Source organism: Adiantum capillus-veneris, chromosome 4 (assembly GCF_014529385.1).
Source record: "Adiantum capillus-veneris isolate H3 chromosome 4, ASM1452938v2, whole genome shotgun sequence".
NCBI classification, from domain to species: Eukaryota; Viridiplantae; Streptophyta; class Polypodiopsida; order Polypodiales; family Pteridaceae; genus Adiantum; species Adiantum capillus-veneris.
The window spans coordinates 96,954,265-96,979,376 of record NC_140934.1 but is presented as its reverse complement, the minus strand read 5'-3'; the positions used below and the strand labels follow the sequence as shown (position 1 = coordinate 96,979,376).

General features: G+C 45.8%; 1 protein-coding gene across 3 annotated transcripts in view; it reads right to left on the bottom strand.

The window, feature by feature from the left end:
• The window catches only part of LOC147459656 (putative RNA-dependent RNA polymerase 3), a 63,952-nt gene extending 45,559 nt beyond the window's left edge, over nucleotides 1–18,393 (bottom strand). The window contains exons 1-2 of one of the 3 annotated variants that reach the window (XM_086510878.1): nucleotides 18,092–18,388; nucleotides 17,825–17,973 (exon numbers count right to left, since the gene is read on the bottom strand). The gene's annotated coding sequence lies outside the window, so the exon portion shown is untranslated. Of the gene's footprint in view, nucleotides 1–17,824; nucleotides 17,974–18,091 lie in introns of all 3 variants that reach the window. The other 2 variants (XM_086510880.1, XM_086510879.1) reach the window with 2 other exon arrangements.
• Between the last annotated feature and the right edge of the window lie 6,719 nt (nucleotides 18,394–25,112).

Below are 25,112 nucleotides of genomic sequence, written 5' to 3'. Positions count from 1 at the left end.
AGACTGAAACCTCTGAGGAGGAGGATACTGCTGTTGTTGTTGTTGTTGATTGTAGTACTGAACGGGAACTGGAGTCTGGGGAACTAGAGTCTGTGAGTAAAGTCCCATAAACTGCTGAGAAGGACCCGTTGCTGCATGCTGCACTGGTGTACCTGCTCCAGTCCACCCATATCCCATACCCATCATCGTAGGCTGCGTTGCCCTATTTTCCTGTAACAGCAATTCTCTAAATCCTTGTAGTTGATTCTGAAGGTCACTAATCACTTGAGACTTTAACTTCAGGGCCTGCTGGAGTGCGAAAATAGTGGCATCCCTATCAGCGATGGCGCTCTCAGCAACCTTCAGAGCTCCCTCCATAGCTGCGTAAGTAGCTGCGTGACGCTGGTGTGTGGCTGCTAAACGCTCTGCTCCCAGCTCAATGGTGGCAATGGCTTGCCTAGACTCCTGCAATATATCCTCCGATAGCCGAAAAAATGATGAAGAGTCCGACCCTGTGGAAGGTCCTGTAACAGTGTCAGGGTGAAGAGAGTTGGCGAGTGGTACAGCAGGTGGGATTGGTGTGACAAGTGGCACTGCTCGCGGTGGACTAGGTGCATGCCTCTTTGTCGAAGTAGAGATGGTAGGAGTGGTTGCTGCAGGACTAGGCATAGGAGAAGAAGCAACTGCCACTGGGACGTGGGAGCTAGTCACTGTGGTGGTAGGGGTAAAAATAGCATCAGTAGAGAGAGGAACACACACTGTAGAAGCCACAGCTGTGACATGCATAGTGTGATCTGCACCACCCGAACTTACCATCGAATCAATAGCGACCGTATGCGAGGAACGTCGAACTGGTTGCTTCACTCGAAGCTGTTGGCTTTCTGAAACTGGTAAGGATACTAAAGATTCTACTGTGTCCTTCACTACCTTTGCTCTCTTTTTCTTTGGCTTTTCAGATAGATCCATTGTTTGTTCAATATCTTTCCCTTTTCCCTTAGAGCTTTTACGCTGCATCGTCGCATCCACATCCATAGGACTAACAGGTATATTAATGACCCAGGCCAACATTGGGGCTGCGAAGCATTGAAAGCTAGATTGCACAGATTGCACCTGAGCTCTGAATCTTTTTGCCCGCGACTGTAAAGAGGTAAATAAAATTTGATGAAAGCCACACATGATGGTGTGCATGAGGCAGTATAGGCCTTCGCAGTGCGAGAATATAGTAGGCATGTCACATCTGGCCTTGCCCTTGCCCTTGCTCTTGCCCTTGCCCTTGCCCTGGCTGACTTTAGGATCTATGACCAAAAAGTAATACTTGAAAATGGCCCAGAGCTTTTTATTCCTTGCATAGTCAGCATGACTCGTACTAAGTAGCTCTTTGCATGCCTCGATTGTCGCATCTTTCGAAAGTTGTGAATAGGTGCGCGTAGCCGGTTTTACTGTAGGAAAGGTTGTCATCCCCAAAGCGTTACCTATTCATGTAGCAGTCAGTGGGTGTCCTTTGACTTTGGGAAAAAACTTGAGGAGTGCATGCACCATATCCATGGGAATATCCGAAGGCAGCTCGGTGTCTGCTAATGCTGACAGACCTAGCTTGTGTAGCTGGTCTTTTGATAAGACTTCTCGAAGCGACGGATGAGGCTGCTGCAGATGGAAGTTCAATGTGAACTTGGTTTGGGTCTTGGAAGGAGGCCGAAGAATTTGATGACTCAATACCTGCATGATGGCTTTCCTCTTCTTTTGGTTCTTTACAGCTTCTTCTTCTTCATCCTCTTCCTCGTTGCTCGAAGACTCTGAGTCGGAAGCAGAGCTTGAGTCGGACTCCTTGTAGTTTTCATCACTGTGATCAGTGGAGGACACATCGGTGAGGCCATGGCTGGATGTATCCACATCCTCTTCCTCTGCAGAACTTTGGGATGTCTCAGTTGGCCTCTCTGGAGAGAGAGCTCTTTTCTTCCTTGCTTGTTTGCTTGTACCAGCCATCGTAAAGAAAACTCCCTAGTTGTGTCAATCTGCAGTGTGCAGGGCGAACTCTGAAAAAGCTTGATTAAACAAGAAGCTAGAAGCCTGTACTTTCACAAGCGATGGAAAAAGTAAAGCTGACGATCAGGCAAAGCGATTTCAAAGCGATCCCAAAGCTGACGATGCTTTCAACAAAGCGATTGATGCAGTTAAGGCGAGGAATTTGGGTAGGGTAAGGGCGAGGGAAGTAAGGCGGGGGTTGGGTTGGGTAGGAGCGAGGGTTGCAAGAAGCAGGGTAGGGGCGAGTGCTTTGGTTGGATAGGGGCGAGGGGATGAGAGTGGATAGGGGCGAGTGCTTTGGTTGCATAGGGGCGAGGGGATGAGAGAGGGTAGGTAGGGGCGAGGGGGTTGGGAGAGGGTAGGGGCGAGGGAAGTGTGAGAGGATAGGGGCGAGGGGGTGTGGAGAGGGTAGGGGCGAGGGGCAAGGGAGGGTAGGTGCGAGGGGCAGGGGAGGGTAGGTAGGGGCGAGGGCAAGGGAGGATGGGCCGAATTTTGCAGGGCTGAGGCGAGGGCTAGGGTTCAATAAAGGGGGCGAGGGCTGGATAGGTAAGGGCGAGGGCGAGGCTGGAGAGGGGTAGTCTAGGGGTTCAATAGGTGGAAAAAGGGCGGGGAAATTTAATGGCAGGATGAGGTGTAGATAAGGGAAAAAGTGAGGGGAATTAAGAATCTGGACCGAGTCTTACCGCAGGGGTTATGTGGTACTCATTTAAGCCAGGGAACACAGCTGAGGAGAGAACATGGGGAAGGTTAAGAGATGCTAAGATACTTATTGAGCAAGGGAACAATGCGGTAGAAAAGGAAGGAACAAGGAGGAGAGAAAGAGCTAGATATAAATGCTGTGAGATAGAGAATAAAATTAAGTTAGAGACGAAAAAGGGAGATGCAGTTGAGCTGCTTTAATCTTCGAACATTATCCCATAATCAAAATGGCTATTAAATGAGACTTGAATTCGAAAATTACAAGAACAGAATGTAGCAGAGACAGAGTCAGAACAATACATGATGCATCAGTGAAACAAGGGGAGTTTTCCAAGATAAGAATTGCCATGATGAAGTTTGGAGAAGAGATGAAGATTGTAAGCCCTAGAGAAATACCGACTGGGGAGTTGATAATCATATGGTGGTGAGATGGCTATCATTATTAGCTTTGTATATGATTAGGGCTAGTGATAGCACTTAATCCTGACGAAGGGCCCTTGCCAAGCTGGAACAAGCTTCTTTGCTTTTTTCAAATATTTTGCCTGATAGAGTAGCACCAATGTGCCTTGCGTTATTTTTGGCTTTCTGAGGTGGCGATCATGCAACGCTTTGCGACGAAGTTGCTCCGCTTGCAGAGCATGAGAAGCTAAAAGGCGGCTTTCATCCAATAAGGTAAGACGGGATATAGAAGCAGCTTCCATGTCCCAACTTGCACGCAGACTCCCCACCCTAGGGGATCCGGAGTTGAACTCAAATGGAGCTATGGCTTCCAAACCGAAAGCGAGTTGAAAAGGCGTTTGATTCATTGTTGCTTTGAAAGATGTGCGGTATGCCCAAAGAGTGCCGTGCACAGCCTGAGCCCACGATGCTGGATGGAGATGACATGCTTTCCTCAGGAGTGCGATCAGAACCTTGTTGGTGCTCTCGGCTTGCCCATTGGCTCTAGGGTAATAAGAGCACGACTTGCGATGAAAAATCTTGTAATTGGCCAACAAAGTTGAGATCAGGTCATTGACAAAATGACTGCCCCTATCAATGGTGATCTCTAAGAGACATCCAAATCTGCATAAAATATTTTCATATAAAAATTTGACTACTGTATTGCCAGTGCAATCTACTGTCGCCACTACCTCTGCCCACTTTGTTGCATAGTCTGTAGCCACTAGCAGATATTTGCGACTACCTGGTTGAGCCGAGGGATATATTGGACCCACAAAGTCCAAGCCCCATCTCTCAAAAGGTAGCCACGCCATCGAGACCTGCAGAGGACGGTTGGATTGCTTACTTGGCTTCGGCCCACAGCACTGGCACACATCACAAACCTTAGAATATGCTATTGCATCCTTAAAAACGTAGGGCCACCATAGACCACTCTGTAGAATCTTTTGGGCGGTGATGTGACCAGGGTAATGGCCACCAGTGGGACCATTGTGGGCATCCTCCAGAATATGCTCCACCTCATGAGGCGAGACACAACGCTTCAAAACACCATCTGGTCCCGATTTGTAGAGCTGGCCCCCAATCAGAGTGAAAGACCTGGACTTCAACAGTAATCTCCTCTTCTGCAGTGGAGATGCTTTCTCTGGGTACAGCACAGTAGAGAGAAAATGTAGGACTTCGCCGTACCATTCCGGTGTTGTATCGATTTTAAAAAGACTGCTATCTGGAAAGTCATCCGCAATCCCGGTAGCTTCTTCACCTGTGTGAATGTGAGAGAGGTGGTCAGCCATTACATGATGCTTACCAGGACGGAGTACCACTTCAAAATCAAACTCTTGGAATAGGAGGAGCCATCGCCATACTCGACCTGCGACCTGTGGCTTATTAAGCAGATAGCGCAAGGCATGGTGATCCGTAATAATTGTGAAGTGGATCCCTAGCAAATAGTGACGAAATTTTTGTAGAGCATACACTATAGCCAAACCTTCCCTCTCTGTGGTGCTATAGTTGCGCTCTGCTTTGGTGAGCAAGTGACTTGCATAATGTACAGGGCGATCCAAGTTGAACTCTTTGCTAGGCTGAGTCAGCACAACACCCATAGCCAGCAGACTGGCATCTATATGCACATGAAAAGGTAGGGCCCAATCCGGGGCAACTAGAATAGGCGCTTCAGTGAGGCGTTTTTTGAGGTATGCAAATGCTTCGGCCTCAGGTGTTGACCACTGGAAGGGAACAGCAGCACTGGTGAGCCGGGTCAATGGTTGAGCCACCTGTACATACATACGTATAAACCTGCGATGATAGCCGGTGTGGCCCACAAAGCTCTGAACACCTTTGGGATTTATGGGAGGAGGTAACTTCAAGATGGCCACTATCTTCTCTGGGTCAGGTGCCAAACCTTGAGCAGACACCACATGGCCCAACAGTGTGCCCTTTGTGACCAAAAAATGACACTTGTTCGGATTGAGCTTCAAACGTGCCTCTCTGCACCTGAGGAAGACTGCAGAGAGTTGAGCAAGATGCTCCTTTAGATTTTCTACTGGAGTCGAACATTGAGCACCGGAGAAGGTGGAAAAGTCGTACATGAATATGCGAAGCTGATCAGTGAGCAGAGGACAAAAGATGAGATATACTATGCGATTGAAAGAAGGCGGTGCATTTTTAAGCCCCAAAGACATTCTAGTGTAGATGAAAATACCCCAGGGAGTCACAAAAGCTGTTTTGATTTGGTCGTCAGGATGTATTCCTAACTGGTTGTAACCACTGAACCCGTCCATAAAACTATACAATACATGGCGCCAGCGACATCTTCAAGGACTCTCTCAGTGAAAGGTGTCGGAAATCCATCCGGGATTGTGACCTTATTCAGAGCCCGGTAGTCGACGCAAACTCGAATTTTGTTGGACTGCTTCTTTGGGGCAATAACCATAGGGGACAACCATTCTGAGTGCTCTACTGGTACAATAATACCTCTTCTTGCATTTTTTCCAACTCGATTTTGACTGCTTCTGCATACTTGGGATTCAGTTTGTAAGCCCGTCCTCTGACCGGCTTAGCCCCCTCAACCAGAGGAATTGTGTGGACTCCTAGCTCTGCTAGGATTCCTTCCAAATCATGGTAAGACCAGGTAAACACATCCTTGAAAGAGCGCACGAAAGAGATTACCAGGTCGAGTAGAGCGGGGTGATCCCATAACCAAGTGGCTAACAAGATGGGCTGATGGTTGTCAGGGCCGCCTAGGTTGACCTCTCTGACTGGGTCAGGCCGTGCAGTGGGCAAGGCTGCGTCAGGGAGAGAAGACCTTGCCGCCTCTGTTAGCTTCTGGACATTATGAGTTGGCGTCTGATCAATGTTGAAATCAGCATACTCTTCCTGCAACCATCCTGATGGAAGCTCTGCAAATGGTAAATCCTTAGATACTTCAAAGTGCTCCGGCATGGGTGGAGAGTCACATGGGGTAGAGGCTAAGGAAGGAGGTGGGATGTTGGCCAACTCTTGTAAGGGAGACTTTTTCCCCCTTCTATGGTGGGTTATAGGCTCACCCAGGCCGATGGTTTCCATTAAGGGACCCTCTGAAGGATGGGCACCAGAGACCGGTCCACTTGGTTCTGGCTCACTTGGCTGGCTGGGATTACTGGCTTCAGCTGTAGCTTCAGGTTTAGGATCAGGGGGAGAGGGTGAATCTGTTGGCAAAGGTTGAAGAGAGACTACATAGCATGGCATCGAAGAGGTAGCTTCTAACCACTGCAGTAAGTCTTCATCGGACCCATCAGGAGGGACCGGCTGCTCCAAGTCAGGGTTGGACTCTACTGACAAAGAGCTATGCTGACTGACACGATCCATACCTCCTTCGAGACGAATTTGTTGCATAGGAGAGCCAGGAGTATGTATCCACATGGCGTCGTTTCCCCAGTCGTGCAGTGCTTTCGTATGTCGCAACCATGGCCTACCAATCAGCAAGGGATAACCTCCCTCTACCTGGGGAAGATTAACTACCACAAAATCCAAGTTGAAAGTGAAATCTTGTACCTTCAGAGGAACCTTGTCGACTATGCCCACTGGGTAGACTGTTCTCTGATCGGCCAATGTAACAGTGAAAGGAGCAAGTCGGGTAGGCTTTAGACCTAAGGCCATCATAGTGAATTCGGGCATCAAATTGATTCCAGATCCACCATCAACGATGACGCCGGATAGCTGGTGCCCAAGGACAGATACAGTGAAACGAGGACTTTTATAATCGGTGAGGGGAGCAGATGGATAGGAAATCAAATAAGACTCTGAGGGTTGTACAGGGAGGTGCCCGCCACTAGGCCCAGCCCCCGGGTACAGAGACTGAATGACTGACAGGGTGTCACTTCTAAGTGTTGCGTCGAGCCTTAGCCTGTCGTATAGTGACACCTGCTGAAAAGTATTTTTCAAGATGGCTTCTGCTGTGGGCTTGGCGCCTTCGAACTGGGCTCCCTTTGGGACCTTAATCTGTTCCAAGTCAGCCACTGCTTCCAAGAAGGCTCCATCAATGTCTGATAACAAGGAAGTTGGTTTGCTTTGAGCAATTTTGAAGGACTCGTCCTTTGGGTCAACTAGACCAGCTTGAGGAAGTGGGCACTGGCGAGGTGGACCTGTGGGCAGACTGAGACCAAGAGCTGCTCTTTGTGCCCGAGTAAGGACACCAACAGGCTCCTCCACTTGCAGTGGCTTAACCAAGGTGGCATTAGTATTATAAAAACTTTGAGTCGGGAAAGTACTTGACATACCTTGGACAGCAGGGGTATTGAGCAAAGGTGGCATGTAGTTGGGATGGCTGTAGTGGGAAACCATGTGGGATGCTGGTGCTAACCCCTGTTGGAGAGTAGGACCAAGACTTTGCTGTATTTTGTGCAATCCCTTTATATAGTAGCAATCCTTATCTTCATGACCCGATTTTTCGCAGAAGTGGCAATAAGACAGTCCTGTGGAGGGTGTCCTGGAGAGCGGCATGAACTACACCATACCATAGCCTTAGTCTCCTGCTGAGACCTGAGCTCTTCTAACTCTCTTTTAAGTTGATCATAAGCCTCTTGATGTGGAGGCTTCTCCTGTCCGAGAGAGAAGGATCTCTCTTCGTGAAGGGCCCGCTGTAACTTTAGGGCTTCCAGTTCCCTTCTTAAAGAAGTCAAGGGGTCTGATGGACTGTCCACGAGTACAGGGGCAGTATCTAACTGAGGAGAGTCAGTGAACTGCCTTCTTGCTCCCTCTATTCTAGTAGCAGTAGCAACAAAGTCCTCCAGACTGGCTTTAGGACGGAGACTTTCTCTGAGCTTTTGTTGAGAAGTCTTAGGCAGAGCCTTCTCTACCCACTTCTTCACCATGAATTCCCCTGGTTGCTGAGGCAGTTTGGCGACCAGGGACTTTGTTCTGGTCATGAGCTCTACAAATGTCTCCTTGGGCTGGAGCAACAGGTTGGCCAACTCATCTAGAATCTTCTCTTGATAATCCCCTGGTCGGAAAGCTTCACAGAACTGCTGTCTTAACATGGTCCAAGTAGTAAAGTGGTTTTCAGCAAACTGACTGTACCATTTATCTGCAAGACCATCCAAGGTGGACGGGAAGAGCACCAGGTATGCGTCTTCTCTGTTGAGGCCACGACCTCTGCAAAGAGAGACAAACCTCTGAGCATGGTCGTCTGCATCTTCTGCGGAAAGACCTTTAAAGGTAGGGAACTTAATGTTCACCTTTGCCAGAACACTTGTGAGCTCCTCCATGGCCTCTTGCTCCTGAGTCTGTTGCTCCCTAGCTTGCTGTAACAAAATGGGAGAGAGCCTTACCGGAGAAGGTGACCTGGAGGATGTAGAACCGGTCGAAGGAATGGAGGTAGCCGTATGAGTAGGTATGGGTGATGGGGTTAATATGCTTCTACTGGGCACCAAGGGTTGTGGTAGTACTTCAGAGGACTCAGTAGTGCACTTTGACGCTCCAAAGACCTCCTTGTATGTGTCATGCAGTAACCGCCAACCCCACTAAGCTTTGGGCAAGAAGACCTTTTTTTTACTTTTTACTTTTTTGGGCTAGAGCCGGCAAGCCAGCAAGGAACTGCCTTTGCTTCGCGTGCACGCAAACGAGTCAAAGACAAATTACCTTGCGGACTTGCCGACAAAGGGAAAAGCGCTTCCATGCCGTATCGTGGCATGTCAATGGGGAATGGAAGCAAGTTTCCCCCTCGGGGGAGTAAAAAGTCTTTTCATGCCATGTTAGTCAGTCCATGTTCCCTTGTTAGTCACGCCACCCGAGGGTAACGTCGGGAAATCACCAAACGAATTCAGTGATGCATTTAAGGACCAAGGCTGAGAGAGAGGGACAAACCCTTGTAACTCACAGACCGTACTAAATCTTGCCCAGGTACTCCAAGATTTTCGCCTGGTAGAAAAAGGCCCCCGTCCAGCGGATGTCCGGTAGGACTGCCATACCCAAGGTGGGCGTCGGCTCAAAGGAGGCATCCCGATCCGGCCAACCATGGTCACCAAGGCCCGCTCGGAAAGCCCCAGGACCATGTTAGGCGGGACCGCACCGTACGCAATAACTACAAGCCCTACGAGCTTTCAACACCCTCACGGGCCAGAGCATTGTAGTATCGCGGTACGGCCCCGCAGAGGAATGCTGCAACGTTATCCGCATAGGCACTCCTCAGCTGCGGTCCACGACGACCATTATGGGCCCCACGGGGGACAACCCATCCTGGCAATCGCTTTCCGCTAATCTCTCCTCCCAGGAGTAACACTTCGGTATCTTCACCGCTCGGATTGTTTAACAGCCGTCTAGCATGTTCCAAACAGGGTCGTATTGAGCTTCTGAGATTGTCCAGTTCAGGGCACTGTACCAACAAGTGCGTAAGTGACCTTGAACCTTCTTCCATTCCGCATAACGGGCAAGTCCTCGACTGTGCCCGTTCAATCTTATCCTTAAGCCTTAAGCCATCCACTCTTGCTAGTAACAAGACTTTCTCCTCCATCCCACCGGGGTTCTTCCCAATGCTCTGCCTATAGAGGTATCCACGCGTGTCCTCATACTTCCTCTCGATATAAGGATCAAGGGAGACACATTGATGTGAGTGTTCCCAGAGCTTCCAGCTCTCCTGTCTTGCGGTTTCAACAGAAGCGCCGTTGATATACCTCTGCCCCCAAAACTTTGTCCTTTTACACCAGGTCCACTTCTTGAATTGGTTCCATTCTGGTATATTATTAACCAAATCTGCAATCCAAGTCTTTAGACCTGCGTACTTGGTAAAAGCTCGTACCCTCTGTCCTGCACAGTAAGCTGGTACGGGGGGGAGCCCTAACTCCTGGTGAAGAGTTGCTGCTGCCACAGAACTCGACTTCGCGGCCTTACCGACTACCCACCTCATTCCAGTTGCTATAAGCGTCTCTAATGGGTTCAACTTCCTCATGTCATGTGAGCCCATAATCTCCGCTCCATAAGTCGCCACTGGGAAGACGCACGCCTTGAGAAAGGCCAACCTTGACCACATCGGAATTTTCTTAGAGCATAGAAGATGTTTATGGGCATATAAAGACTTACGTGCGCTCTCAATCCTATCCTTAAGGATAGTATCGATCGAGACTTCGCTGTCTATTAAGATGCCCAAGTATCTATATTCCGAAGCTACCTGAATCTCCTCAGGTCCGATGTGGGGTTTGAAGGCAATAAGTTCCTCAAGGTCCCCGTTGAACACGGTCGCCTGGCATTTCTTTATGCCGAACTTCACTTGGGCAAGAAGACCTTCACTTGGGCAAGACAACCTTCACTTGGCTGAACATTGGTCTAAACTCTACTAGACCAGGGCGAGTGACTAGACCACCTGGCCTGGATCAGGACGAGGAAGGACTAGACCAGGGACGAGAAGAACTAGACCAGGACGAGCACTGGGTGGACCAGGGCGAGAGAAGACCAGACCAACAAGGCGAGAGACTAGACCAGCTAGATTAAGCTGAACCAGGCCAACAGGCTGCACAGGCGAGGCGAAGAAACCAGCTACTCAACAGAGTGAGACTTCAGTTGAGGTCCCACCGTGATCGCCAAAATGAGAGCACCTGTAGCGCGGATAATGTGTCGTGCTCTCAACAATGTGGGTGCCCCTCAGTGCAATGTGGGTGCCCCTCAGTGCAATGTGTGTGACAATCTCACTCAAACAAATGGAAACTCTCTCAAACAGAATGAAACACAGGAACAATGGATAACAACAGAGACACAACAGTGGACCAGAACATGTGGACTCGACTAGCTTAAAGAACCATGTACAGACTCTGGCGTGGCAGCACACTCAGCTCCAGCCCAAGACTCACAGGTACAAATGGGGTGTCGAGGCTCAGATGTGCAGGGATGGTGAAGCAGTGCTCTGTGTAAGACTCGCTCTAGACGACTACGTACAAGATCATAGAACTGCCCCAAACAACTACTCATATGTACAACCATAAAGAGCCACCAACGGCTCATAAATGTCCAGCCAGCTAAGTCTATCTCCAAATTGAGTGGTGGTGGTGACCTGGCCATGATGTCCACTAGACCACCGTAGGTACCCTACCACGTGTCACTCCCAGCCCAAAGGGTCCGTCCAGTGTGAACCAGACCAATTGTAGCTAACTGTCCAACTGCCTGTCCTGTGAAGTGACACTGTAGCCCTGCTACAGTTCCCTCTTGCTCACTTTTCCAAAGCTGAATGGTACTATACTTACAATGGAGAATATCGGACAGGCTATGGGAATATTGACTATGTTGGCACCTCTGCCCGCAACCAAAACCTTCTCGAATCTCTCACTAGAAGAAACTGCAAATACTTGTCAAGAACTTTTGCTGGAATCAGCAGCTGTATTCAGTGTTACAGTATTATTTTTTACTGCGCACACCGGAAAGAACAGGGGTTCCATCTTCTCCGGGTTCTCCAGCAATATGCGATGCTTTTTCTTATCTCTACCACTGCTTGCCGTATCCATTTCACCATCTACTGTTTAAAGCGCTACAGGACAGGGCAAAGCGTTTCCGGACTCAACGTAAAGGGAAAGCGGAAAGGTTCAATTGCTATGCAACCCCTATTATGTATTGGGTAGTGCAGATTATGCAGCAAAAGACATATGCAACAGCAGTTCTCACCCTTCAAGATGATCCAAAAGAGCAAGACCGTTCCAAAATGGCCAAAGGGAAAGGCATCTTGCGCAAGAGGGCAAAGGTACAAAAAGATTCGTCTGAGCAGCTAGCAACACTACCCTTCTCAAAATCACAGGTCAAAATCTCTAACGTCCATACTACAACACCAACAGTGTGTATGTCTACTTCTGTGGCCACCTCAACTTTCACACCACCTCTTGTGAGTAGTGTTGCAGTCACTAAAACACAACCTCCAGTTGTGTCGTCAGCATCACATACTACTCTTAGTGCAGGGACACCTAGGGGTACTGCAGGGGCATCTAGCTCTGGGACACCTACATCTGAAAAGCATGACATATATGAGACTTTTGCGTCTCAGGCCGACAGACTTTTAGAGGCGGACAGAAGAGCCATTTCGACGATTATGAATGTAGCCCTCTCATTGCAAGGTACCAACGGTCTGCATCGCGCTTGCTATGACGGTATGACAAGGGAAGTGCAAGCTCATCTTCAACGAGCGATGGATAAGGACAATTTCATTGCTACAGTTCAAGATCGCATAAGAATCTTAACTCAACAGGTAGTGGACCTCAAACATATTGTCCACACTCAGCAAAAACAATTAAAAGAGGCAAATGATATGACCGCAGCAGTTTAGGACCTCTCTCCTGTGGTACATACACTATGTCCCTCATGTGCAAAATACTAAGCTGTAGCCATTTCACAGACAGTTCCAGCTACAGCTACAGCTACAACTACAACTACAACTACAACCCCGGTTTCTCCGCAAGTTCCTGCTATGGCAACACAGATACAGACACAGACGGACATTTCCAAAGCACATTCAGGAGATTCTCAAACAGCAAAGAAAGTAAATCCTACCAATATGGAGTCTAAGCCAGCAGGATCGGTCTTATCACAATTTCATGGACCCTCTATGGCCTCCCCCTCCCAGTCCCCATCCTTTCCTCAGCACTTCTACAGCTTCCCTGGATTCCAACAACCTGTTCCACCCTCTCAGCCTGCCCAATCTTTTCCTGGGTTTCCACCAGCTCCACCTACTCACCCTCACCCGACGCAGCCTGCTGCTCATGGGGTGGCTACTCCATACCCAATGTACCCTCCTCATGGCCACTATCCCTCACCATACATGAAGGGGATCGGGAAGCACCACAGACGAAGAGTGAGAGAGAGAGAAGGAGTCACACAACACACAGACATGGGTGGGGAGACTCAAAGAGTGAGCAGTCCCCTATACACTTATGCTATGTATAAGGTATACAAGTCAGTGGGCGCCCAGACTCTCAGGGCACAGGCGCCTATACCCCAACAACCTCCCACTTAAAGGCGACTGTGCCTTTAAGCAAGGGAACCTAGTCTAAAGACTACAAAAGGCGAGAGAAAATCGCTCTCAACCGATGCCCACTGGCTGGCTGTGATCGTGTGCATCCGGCTGTCCTGCTCCTGGAAGACATATTCTGCACAACTATATCCCCATGCTCACTGTCGAGCATAGAAAGGAATGACTGCATAATCGCTGACATCTCAGCCTCCTCTGCAATCATCCACTGCAAACATGACCACTCAATCTGCTGCGACTCACTAGAGCTCTCATGCTCTAGCTCCGTATGCATAGACTCTTGCACAACGTCCTCTTGTCGTGACTCACTAGAGCAAGACCGTTCTACCTGTCTATCCTGCATAGAAGTATCTCGCACAACTGACTCTCTGCTTTGCTCAGTCACTAGCAAAGCATGCATGTCTGACTCTGTCACCTCTCTGTGTGACTGCTCAAGTCGTACCCCAACTGTGTGCACAACGAGCTCATTACTCTGCACTCCATGCAAAGCACCTTGCAACCCATGAGCAAAAGAGACTGTCCGGGTCTCTCGCTCTCTGCATGGCTGTAACAAGATTGAGACTCGACCATCTCGCACCAGTACTACGTGCAATGGGTACCATGTGCCAACTCTAGCACCTCTCGCAATCACCAGCGAACCCAAATGCAACGCAAAAGATCGCTCAAGCAGCGATACCTGACATCCACTATCCCGTAACTGTCTGACTGAGATCAAATCCCGTCTCAGATCTGGCACATAACACACATGACGCATGGTAAATCTCATACCACTGGGCAAGGACAAACATACGTCTCCTGCACCCTCAATGTCATACACAACACCATCAGCCATGTGCACACAACCAAGTCTCCCACTAGAAAACGTGCTAAACCACTCACGATGTGACGTGACATGGAAAGTAGCATATGAATCTAGTAACCAGTGTGAAGACAATGTGCAATCCGATATGCAATCCGTAGACATAAGATCATCTAAAGACAAGCTAGATGTAAATGTGACATCGCCGTCACAAGCATACTCAGTAACCACCGTACTGATCTCACTAGCATCTGTCATGCCCAAGTCTGCATCATGCATCTGTCGCCTCCGTTGTCTCAAACGCCTGAAACATCGACGCCTAATGTGCCCTCTATGTCCACAATGCCAACATGTCAAGTCTCTATGCCGTTGAGACTTGCGTGTGGGATCAATCTCTCCCATGGACATTGAAGTGGGACTAGACTCCCCTGTACGCATGGATGTCGCGTACATAGCATGTAAACTCTGCCATAAAGCATGAGTTGTAGTCTCCCTCGAGACCTGCCAATAAACAGACTCAACCAAATGCAAATGAATCGTAGACATGACTAACTCATCAAGATCCTGCCTATCATCATCACGCATAGACTTGGGCTTCGCCGATAAACCACGCAAGGGTTTATCCTGCCCCAAATCCGCCAATGCAACAAGCATATGCTCCTTCCAAGCAACAAAATCTGTACCATCAAACTGTGTCAGACCATAACGCTGGAAGTCAAATGAAAAATCAGCCATAATGCTCGCAAAAGAGCAACCAACAATGAGTAGCAAATGTCAACCAAATCAGCCCTAATCTGGCTCGAATCGCATCAACAAAAGTCTGCAAATATGGCTGTAAAATATGGCTGCAAATCAGTCCCAAAATTCAGCTCTTAAACAGCCGCATAAACAAGTCACAAACGTGTCCCAGATCAGCCTACAACTGAGCCATACATGGACACCTGCAAAGAGGAAACAATGGCTGAAAATTCAGCGCCACCCAAATAAGTCCTCAAACCTGCCTGTAAACTTGTAAACCTGTAAAACCTGCTGAAAAACCTCAAGCCATTAGTGCTCGAATCCGGCTACCTAACTCGTAGCCACACAAGCATACATCACAATACTCACTCCTGTGAGTGTGCCAAGATAACTGTACGCCTGTCAAACTGTGAGCTAATCACCAAGCCCACACTGTGCGGTATCGATGCATACACACGCACAAATCTCCCACCTGCAGAGAACACCGCACGCAAATGCTGAGTGCAACCCGCAATCTCTACCTAGATCGCATAAATGATGCGCATAAAACTCTAGGAAAATTTCGCCAGAGTTTCGTCAGTAAAACGGCCACAAAACCAGTAACCAAACTGACTGCACGCTCAAAACCATGAGCAACCAAAGCGCATCAAACCGCACTCCAAATGCATGCACCAATCTCCACACTTTGCATACATCATTGCAAACACCTGCAAATCTAGTACACAAATATCTGCTCTACCTGTGACTGCCAAAAAACATACTCGAGGCATACATTGCCGAGCTCAAAATGCAATCACATTAGTCTCCCTGAGCATCAAACCACATAAGGCATACATCGTATCCTCCCACCTGTGAGGAAACTTACAGTAAATATCACTCTCACATATAAGAGCAAACCATGTGTGGAATCCTCGACACACAATAAACAACTGCTGCTGCAAAAAATTCAGCGTTCAGAATTTTAAAATTTTGATATAACGAGCACGTCCGGAGCATGTCAAAACCCCAAGATAGACTCCTGGATCACATGTATCTGAGTCCGGGTGTGAAATCTATGCCAAAAACCTCCGTTTCGATCCAAAAACGCAGCATAAACTGCCAAAAGAGGGCTGAAAAATGCAGCTCCTCAACCGTAGCTCGAATGAGGTTTCTGATGGCTCGAATGGCTTCGAAAGGGGGGTAAAACGCCAGGACACCTACTGGAAACGCTCTCGGAAAGCTGAATTTGCCGATGCCGAAGTCGAAACCCTATTTGCACTCTTGAAAGTGCACGTGCGCGCGGAAGCGATTTCGGGAATGAAACTGGCTCTCCGCTGTCGTCATGACTGTACACACACGCGCTCCCTCCGCACCTACGCTCTGATACCAATTGAAGGGGATCGGGGAGCACCACAGACGGAGAGTAAGAGAGAGAGAAGGAGACACACAACACACAGATATGGGTGGGGAGACTCAAAGAGTGAGAAGCCCCCTATACACTTATGCTATGTATAAGGTATACAAGTCAGTGGACGCCCAGACTCTGGAAACTGGGTGGCCGGACAAGACACAGGCGCCTATACCTCAACAATACACTTGGCCTCCATCTCCTTACCCACCTTTCTATCAGCCTCCTCCACCTCCTCCATCATCCGACCACCAACAGTAGATCGCCGATATTTCAGTTCTTCAGTTGCGCTCTTCGGGACAGGCCACTAGTGGTCTTGTGGCGGGCAATCTGTATCAGGCTACAGTGTCACTTTCACAGGACAGTTACTTTACAGTTGGGCTTTGGTCAGTTGGTCTTTGGTCTAGTCGGTTCACACTAGACAGACTCGTTGGGCAGAGACACATGACAGGGATAGAGTGGTCTAGTGGACATCGTGGCCAGGTCACCACCGCCACCCAATGGGGATAGACTTAGATGATGTTCTTTATGAGCCGTTGGTGGCTCTTGATGATTATACATATGAGTAGTTGTTTTGGGCCAGTGGGATTATCTTGTACGTAGTCGTCTAGAGTGAGTCTATACACAGAGCACATCTTCACCATCCCGACACATCTGAGCCTCGACACCCCCATTGTACCTGTGAGTCCTGGGCTGGAGCTGAGTATGCTTCCACGCCAGAGTCTGTATCAGTCTTTGAGATAGTCGAGTCATATGTTATGGTCTGCTGTTGTGTCTTTGTGAGCTCTGTTGACGTCTATTGTTTCCTTTCTATTCAGTCTGTTTGAGGAGATTCAGTCTGTTTGAGTGAGATTGTCACGCACATTGCACTGAGGACCACCCACTGTAGAGAGAACGACACGTTATCCATGCTACAAGTTGTTGTGTTATTCCTGTGGTTGCAACGTTACCCCTCATTACAGGTTGAAGTGTTCATTCCATATGATGAAAACATAGAAGCACATAAAGGAACTAATGCACTATTATTCCATGAACAAGCTATCGATCACTTATACGTTCTCAAGCAACATATCCCACAGATCCTATTTAGGAAAAAGAAAAGTCACTTAGCATCAATGTCACCTTATATAAAGGTATAGGGCTCTGCAAGATATTCTCCAGAGAGCTCAAGGAGGCCACCAAGGGCTTCTGTGAAGAGGCCAAGATAGGCAATAAAGGCTTTGGCATAGTCCACAAGGCCACCTTGGACGATCAAATTGTCGTAGTGGTTATCTATAAGATTGATGAGAAGGATAAGCCAAGGGATTTCTAGGCAGAGACAAAAACAATAGGAACAATCAAGCACCCTAACCTCGTCTCTTTGTGGGGTTATTCTTAGACAGACAAAGAGAAGTTACTCATCCACGAGTACATGGAAAATGATAGCTTGTATGAGTAGCTTCATGGAAACAAGAAAAACAAGATGATGCCAATGGCCAACCAGCAGCTACAATGGAGCTTAGCTGGGAAAGCCGGCAATTGGCTTACAATAGCTTTAGGAAAGTTTCTTGTTTGCCCATTGTTACTCAAATTCAATACTTCAAGAGAGAAGTACTTTGCAAGAAAGAAAGGGATTCTTTCCACAAAAGAATTTGTGGCTACCAGGATTAAGCATATGATCACACAAGTTGTAAGTAACACATTCAGTTAGGCCGAATCGGCCCACATTGCGTTGACCGACATTCACTACATTTTTTACACTAACATAAGGAACATGAACACAACAGCTACTAGAAACTCTACACACCATGCTATAAAGAGAGACGGGTGTAAGGTGCAAGAGCATCCATCATGGCGCTCGGTGCTGATATGGGGGCCGCCATGGAGCAAAGAGCTCCGAGAGGTTTCTAATTGAGTGTCTCTCAAATCGAAGGGATCACAGTAGTTATGTTGACACTGTAAGCAAAAACAAACAAATTCTCTCTCTCACAATGTCAACGTAAAGTAATGAACTATCCAGCCACTTGCTGAAATTGTGATGGGAAAAAGAGAACGATGCGCACGATGTACTTACACTGCTAGGAAGAGATCGGTGTGCTAAATTACAACATGGGTTCAACTCATCAGAGCCTTGGCCTAGCTCTTTTCAGCCCAAGGTTCTGAGTTCCCTTCAGCCCAAGTAAGGCTCTGAGCTCTATTCAGTTCAAGAGCACCTCTCTTCAGTCCAAAGCAAGGCTTAAGAAATACATTAGAAATGGGCAGGACACAAACTAGAGCTTGTGCTACATAGGGAGTTCAGATTTAAGCTTAGGAGAGCAGCTCTGCTAGATATTTATGTGGCTGCTATTTAACGCTCTAGGCAGTCAAAACAGAATCTAAAGGCGATTCCAAAATGTGGAGGGTACCCAAAGGGTAACGGTCACCAGTTACCACTCATAGGGACTTTGGAAGGGTGTTTTTTCTAGGTGGAGGACATGCATGCAAATGCTATTTTTGTTTTGGGAAATGCAAGGTGTTGCGTGTCCTTTTCTCTCCGTTGGTCGTCGTGTCAACCGTGTGCGCGTACGTGTACGTGTTTGTGTGTGTGTATGTGTGTTTATTTGGAGTGCTTCCACCTTTGCTTCGGTCGTATGCATACTTTTTCGGCTGGGTTTGATTCTGGGTACTATGGACAGTGTGTAGAGCACGGAATTTTCTCATGTTTCAGTAGATTCAAGTGGAATATGTTTCTTTCTTCAAGATATCTCTTAGACAATCTCTTCAAGTTGCCTATGACTTGGACGAGCTCCCTGTTAACCATTACCAGCTCTACTACGACTGTTTCTGAGTTATCGTTTGTAATACTTTCTATGGGTTTTCCTCGCCTTGAGGTTTCCCATTTGTAATTCAATTTGACATTACAAAAAAAAAAAATGTGTGTGTGTGTGTGAGAGAGAGAGAGTGATTGATCGTGTCTGATGTGATTTACAATGGTGAGGGTTTGCGCGGCTTCATGCATGGATTTCAACAAAGTAGTCATAATCGCATATTCAACACCATGGGCAAACCAACTCCGATCTCTTTTGCATCCACATCGGATTGAAGGTCTAACTGTTGTGCTCATCATGTGGGGGTTTTTAAGTTCATCTTGTTGTTACCCAGCTTCAATGCGGCTAAGTCTGCATTTCTAAAGTAAGCTGTAAAATCCTATGTTGTTAAAATCTCAGTAAGCTGACTTTTATGCCTATATGTGTGTGTGGGCTGTTGGGAGCGGATGGTTATATTGGCTTGTGTGACTACCTTTTGTAACTTGCAATCGAAATGTCAGCTTTCTTACATCTATTTCGTTACCTATTATTTTATCGGTGCTTCTAAGATGTCCAAATTGGCGTCAGAGGTGGGCTAGGCAGGTTCTAGGGACCATGCCCATGAATGAAAGAGAGGCTAGATAGACGCACTTATTTGTCCCAATTTCTTCTTCAGTCGATGCCAATAGTGCCAACCTCGTCTGCAATCTATTATGTTGATATGCGCTACACTAAGCTTCTTTTTGGTTGACTGTGAATCTCTATTTGGAGTCTCTATTGGCATTGATAGTTATGTTGACTGGTTCCATTGGACAAGCTTGATGTTTCATGCCGATGTCCGTGTGCAATTCAAAGAGATGAAACTTGGGCAGCAGCTTATACATTTAAGCAGCTTGGAGGGTAAAGGGCCTTTTCAAATCTTTTATGTACTCGCTCTTGGCAAGCACAAAGGCTTTCTAGCACGCACACACATCTCAAGTTTCTCAGGATTTACAAGCTACTTCTTTAGTTTGTTGTCTCCTATTTGTTCTTGTTCTTTGCTGCTCTCACTTTGGTGAGTGACCCTTTTTGGGCTATATTTGATCGATCTTGAATAAGGACCACTTTACATCCTTCAAGGAAAACTGGGAGTGTGTGTCTGCATCACATTATGTTCTTAATGTTGTGGTAGACTCCACAAAATCTTTTCTCTCCCTCCCATTTTCCTCTTATTTGCGAAGTTTGAATGTACTTTTTCATTTCCCTTCTTTCCTTCATCCTTTATTACTGCCTTTCTTGATACATGTCTTGTGTGACATTGCATGACATTTTTATCAAATATTCTAAAAGGAGTACTTCCTAATTAGGGCGATTTGTCCTTTATGTCAAGGACACAAAAGTTGAGTTATTGCATTGTTTGTTTTTGCTCATCTGGTTTGTCAAGGTCACGTTTAAAGTAGCTATCACTTGGTTTTGTATTTTCAATCTAATAATAAAGTAGTTAAATTGATTTGTGCCATATGCAAGTGTATGATGGCCGTATGATGAAGGTATGTAGATGTTCGAGCTCATCTGTGTGCTTAATGGAGACTTGTTTTGTTTGAATATGTTTAATCATCACATGTTTGTGTTTCATATAGAGTCATTGAACTGATTTGTGTTGTATGCCAGAGGTGGATTTTATAATTCTGATGTCGATCCATCCTCATCTAAACTCCCTTGTGCTTGTAGGACGTCATTTGTCATGTGCGAAACGACTATCTATTTGTATGCAGCCGAAGCTCAGGTTGATTCGAAGGTTTATGCATCCTTTCCTTCCAAAATTTTCAAGTGCGACCAGCCCTACCCTCATATGAAAAATATTAATACATGGATATAAACCCTCAATCTTTGCATTCCTTGAACAAAAACCCTTGCTCAACATCTGGTGTACAAAGAGACTATACCCTCGTGGCCCCACCCCCCATGGGACATATATTTGCAATCATGCATTTCAAGAGGCCACATCTTGGGAAGCACTACTTGTGCTTTCAAAACTAGACCAAATTGGCATACAAGATGGCAACCAATGCATTGCCAATCACGACATGTTTTTTTGCTATCCCCTCTTGCTGAATTCCTTGATGAAAACACCCCAAAGCCTCTTTGATGAGTCCTTCCTAAGCATTTCCCTTTATAAGTGTGATCCAATAGATTACATGTGGAGGAAGCCAGTGAAACTAAATTTGTTGAAAACTTTAGTTTGAAGAAACAACATCCTTGATAGGACGACAAAAATACCACTCTTGCCATACAGGTCGACCAAAGTTGAAGTCATTGACAATAGCCTTAGTGCCCTTATATGATTTGCAATTGTTGCCTAGTGTGTGTCCAGTCACTTGCAAATATGAGGGAAGCTCATACAATTTCTCAAAGTGTGTCTTGCAAACATGTTGTACACACACTCTCGTAAAACAAAGCAGAGGTGGAATGCCAATGAGCTCTACAACCTCTATCTCATAGTATCAAGCATCAGCAAAGGATGTTCATGTCCAATATGAAAATTTCCCCATGTTTAGCCCACCTTCTTTTGTTACATACTCAAGGAGGTCACTATATGTAATCCTCCTATAGCACGTGCATTCAAGACCATATTTTAAAATTCATTATCTGTGAATTTTTCAAGGAAGATAATGAGCCCCTTTCTTTTGAAATCTATAATTTCTTTTGAAATTTTAAAAAAATATATCCCTTATGTAATTATATTTATGGTTTAAGGGATTTTAACACCCTTCCTGTTGAACTCGCCTTATATGCACTTTTTTGTAAGTGACCCCCCTGAGGTTAGATCATCATTTAGATTTGTTAGACTGCTTTGACCAATGGACTAAAGAGATATTCAAGTCATACATAAAAACAACATAGGCATCTAAGCAATTGTTTCATACTTGCTCTTGCTATTCTCTGGTCTTGCTCTCATCCATGCTAGCGATCTCATGCTAGTTTGGGCCGGCATCATGCATAGAGCCTATGGAAGCTTTTTCTTCTTTTTGACAAGTTCTTAAGGAGTTTTTTGCTCATTTTTTATAGTTCATTGTCTAGATTCCATTAGATACTCTTTTGACCATCACTTTTGTGTATTCATGTTGAAATCGGTTGGCCACTAGGAATGGGCAATAGAAACACTTCAGCAACAAGAAAAATTAACTAAAAAAAGAAAAAAAAGAAGAAGAAAGGACGCTGTTACTGAAGGCACCAAGGGAAAAATTTTCCCTTTCGAAAGAATTGTCCCCTAGCCACTTACTTATGGCTCTTAGAGCCCCAACAACAGTTAAAAAGCATTATTATCTACAACTTGGCATACAAAAGACAATTTGACTCAATAATCTAGAGCATATGGTGGGACTTGTGCCGTGTCAACACGGAGGACACTCAATTGTATATACAGTCGCTCTATGAGTCCACTCACAATATGTTTTTACAACTAGCACCCTAGCCACTTCCTTATGGCTCCTAGAATCCGAAAAGAAATTGAAAATCATTACTATCTATAACTTGGCAAACAAAAGGAAACTCGTTCAATAAGCAAAATCATATGGTGGTAATGATACCATGTCAACACAGATGACACATCAATTGTGTATACGGTAACTCTATGAGCCCACTCATAGTCTGTTTTTATAACTAGCACCCTAGCCACTTACTTATGGCTCCTAGATATCCAAAATCAGTCTGAAAGCATTACTATATATAATTTGGCATACAAAATCAACTTGGCTCAACAATCTAGAGCATATGGTGGCAATGGTGCCATGTAAACAGAGATGACACATCATATATCCACACATGCCACATTGGCCAGTGCAAAGCCATCATTTTGTACAACAATGTTGTCAAGCTACCACATTGACAATCCATGATCTACCACATTAGCAAGTCATCATCTCTTTTTTGCGTTGTAGGCTCTCTCCAATGTTTGGCAAGGTAGTTGCCACATCATCTTTTGTGACATGCCCCCATCAAAACACTAGTAATCATCCTTGACTACACTTGTCAAAATCACCGTAGCACAAGGGATCAATAGACATTGAGACCTTGTAGACATGCTTAAGACCATCCGTACTAGACAATGCACACAAGGTATTCCCATCATAGGAGCATGCACACACAGGGGATCAATAGACACTGAAACCTTGTAGACAAGCTTATGAACATCCATACAAGAGACTGCACACACTGTATTCCCATCGTAGGAGCATGCATCATCACTCAGTTCACCATTGACATATCTTGGTTCACACTAGACTATTGATAACAATTAGCATTCAACTTACACCTCGGAAAACCAATATGGCACAAAGGATCTATAGACATGATACCTTGCACACATCCTTATGATCAACCAAAGAAAACAATGCACACATAATATTCCCACCACATAGCACATTTATATCTTGCTCCACATTGGACTAAAAGTGACATTAAACATTCAAAATGAACATCTGATTTACACTCAACTTCAAATTTCATTCTAGATCCGCATTAGATATATCTAGTCCTCACTCTAAGCCCACACTAAAATCTTTTGAGATTTCTTTGATATAGTAGGATCACCATCACCACATTGGTGGATCGAGATAGAGTCCCGGGGCGGTCACTTTTTAGAATGTGTATGATATCACGTGAGTTAACCGGAGAGGATTATTAAAAGACCAAAATGTATAAAAATGTATACATACAGAGGGGGGTGGGGGTTTTTTAAATAGGCTCACAGTGTAAGTATAGTATGTATATTGGGGTATTATTAATTACCTCTTGAACGCACGTGATAAAGGGGTCTTTTGATAAGTCACTGCCCCGGGGATAGAGTGTTGCAATCATTTTTCTCATAGAAATCTCTAGGTAGAATATTGTTAGCTGCAATAACTTACAACTATGCTAAAGAACATACCAGATTGTTAGGGTACGCACAACTTGTGGCACCACTATGGGAAATCCCTCTAGCCACCTAGGAAAGGATAGATGATGGCGTGGTCCAATAGCAACAGGATGAAACCCATCTAGCCAATGATTGTAAACCACCAAGCTTATATAGAGGCTACTTTCTAATCAAACAATTGCTCTTTGAGTCCTATCATTGTGTCTATACTCTCTCTCTTTTTATGCTCTTGCTTTTGGTATAAGCTAACCCTAATCACCATCTCTCTAACCCTAACTTTAACACCATCGTTAAGTTAAGGCTTCACCCTCCATAGCCTAATATTAATCATTGGTGATCAGGGAGTACGTTTGCGCAACCACTAACCCATCAAGTGGTATTAGAGCCGAGGGTTTTGTACATAGGTGTGTCACTTGACTAATCTCCATTTGCATTAGCTTAATAATCCCTATCCCCAATCACCACTCAGGCACAAGAATGCTCCAATACCCTTTGGTGAATAGGTGAGGAGGAATTTGCACTTAGCATTGTGTGTGCGTAATTTTTCCATTAGTGTGCATCCTTTGTGTTCATTTTTGGCCTATTTTTCCGCACCATTGCTCTCATTGCAAGCATCATCACCTTGTGCAATTTATGTGTGTGCAAAGTAATCCGTGATCCCTTTTTGTAGGGCCTTGAAGTGCAAAAATTGATAAAGGTTTTTCTCTTCAATTGTGTGTCCAAAACCTTTGTGTTTTTAGCTTCATTCTAAACCCTCAATCTCAATATTTGGAGCTAATTAGCTGCGCCAAATTTCCGTCCTTTATTACTGCCTTTCTTGATACATGTCTTGTGTGACATTGCATGACATTTTTATCGAATATTATAAAGCAAAAAAGGAGTACTTCCTAATTAGGGCGATTTGTCCTTTATGTCAAGGACACAAAAGTTGAGTTATTGCATTGTTTGTTTTTGCTCATCTGGTTTGTCAAGGTCACGTTTAAAGTAGCTATCACTTGGTTTTGTATTTTCAATCTAATAATAAAGTAGTTAAATTGATTTGTGCCATATGCAAGCGTGTGATGGCCGTATGATGAAGGTATGTAGATGTTCGAGCTCATCTGTGTGCTTAATGGAGACTTGTTTTGTTTGAATATGTTTAATCATCACATGTTTGTGTTTCATATAGAGTCATTGAACTGATTTGTGTTGTATGCCAGAGGTGGATTTTATAATTCTGATGTCGATCCATCCTCATCTAAACTCCCTTGTGCTTGTAGGACGTCATTTGTCATGTGCGAAACGACTATCTATTTGTATGCAGCCGAAGCTCAGGTTGATTCGAAGGTTTATGCATCCTTTCCTTCCAAAATTTTCAAGTGCGACCAGCCCTACCCTCATATGAAAAATATTAATACATGGATATAAACCCT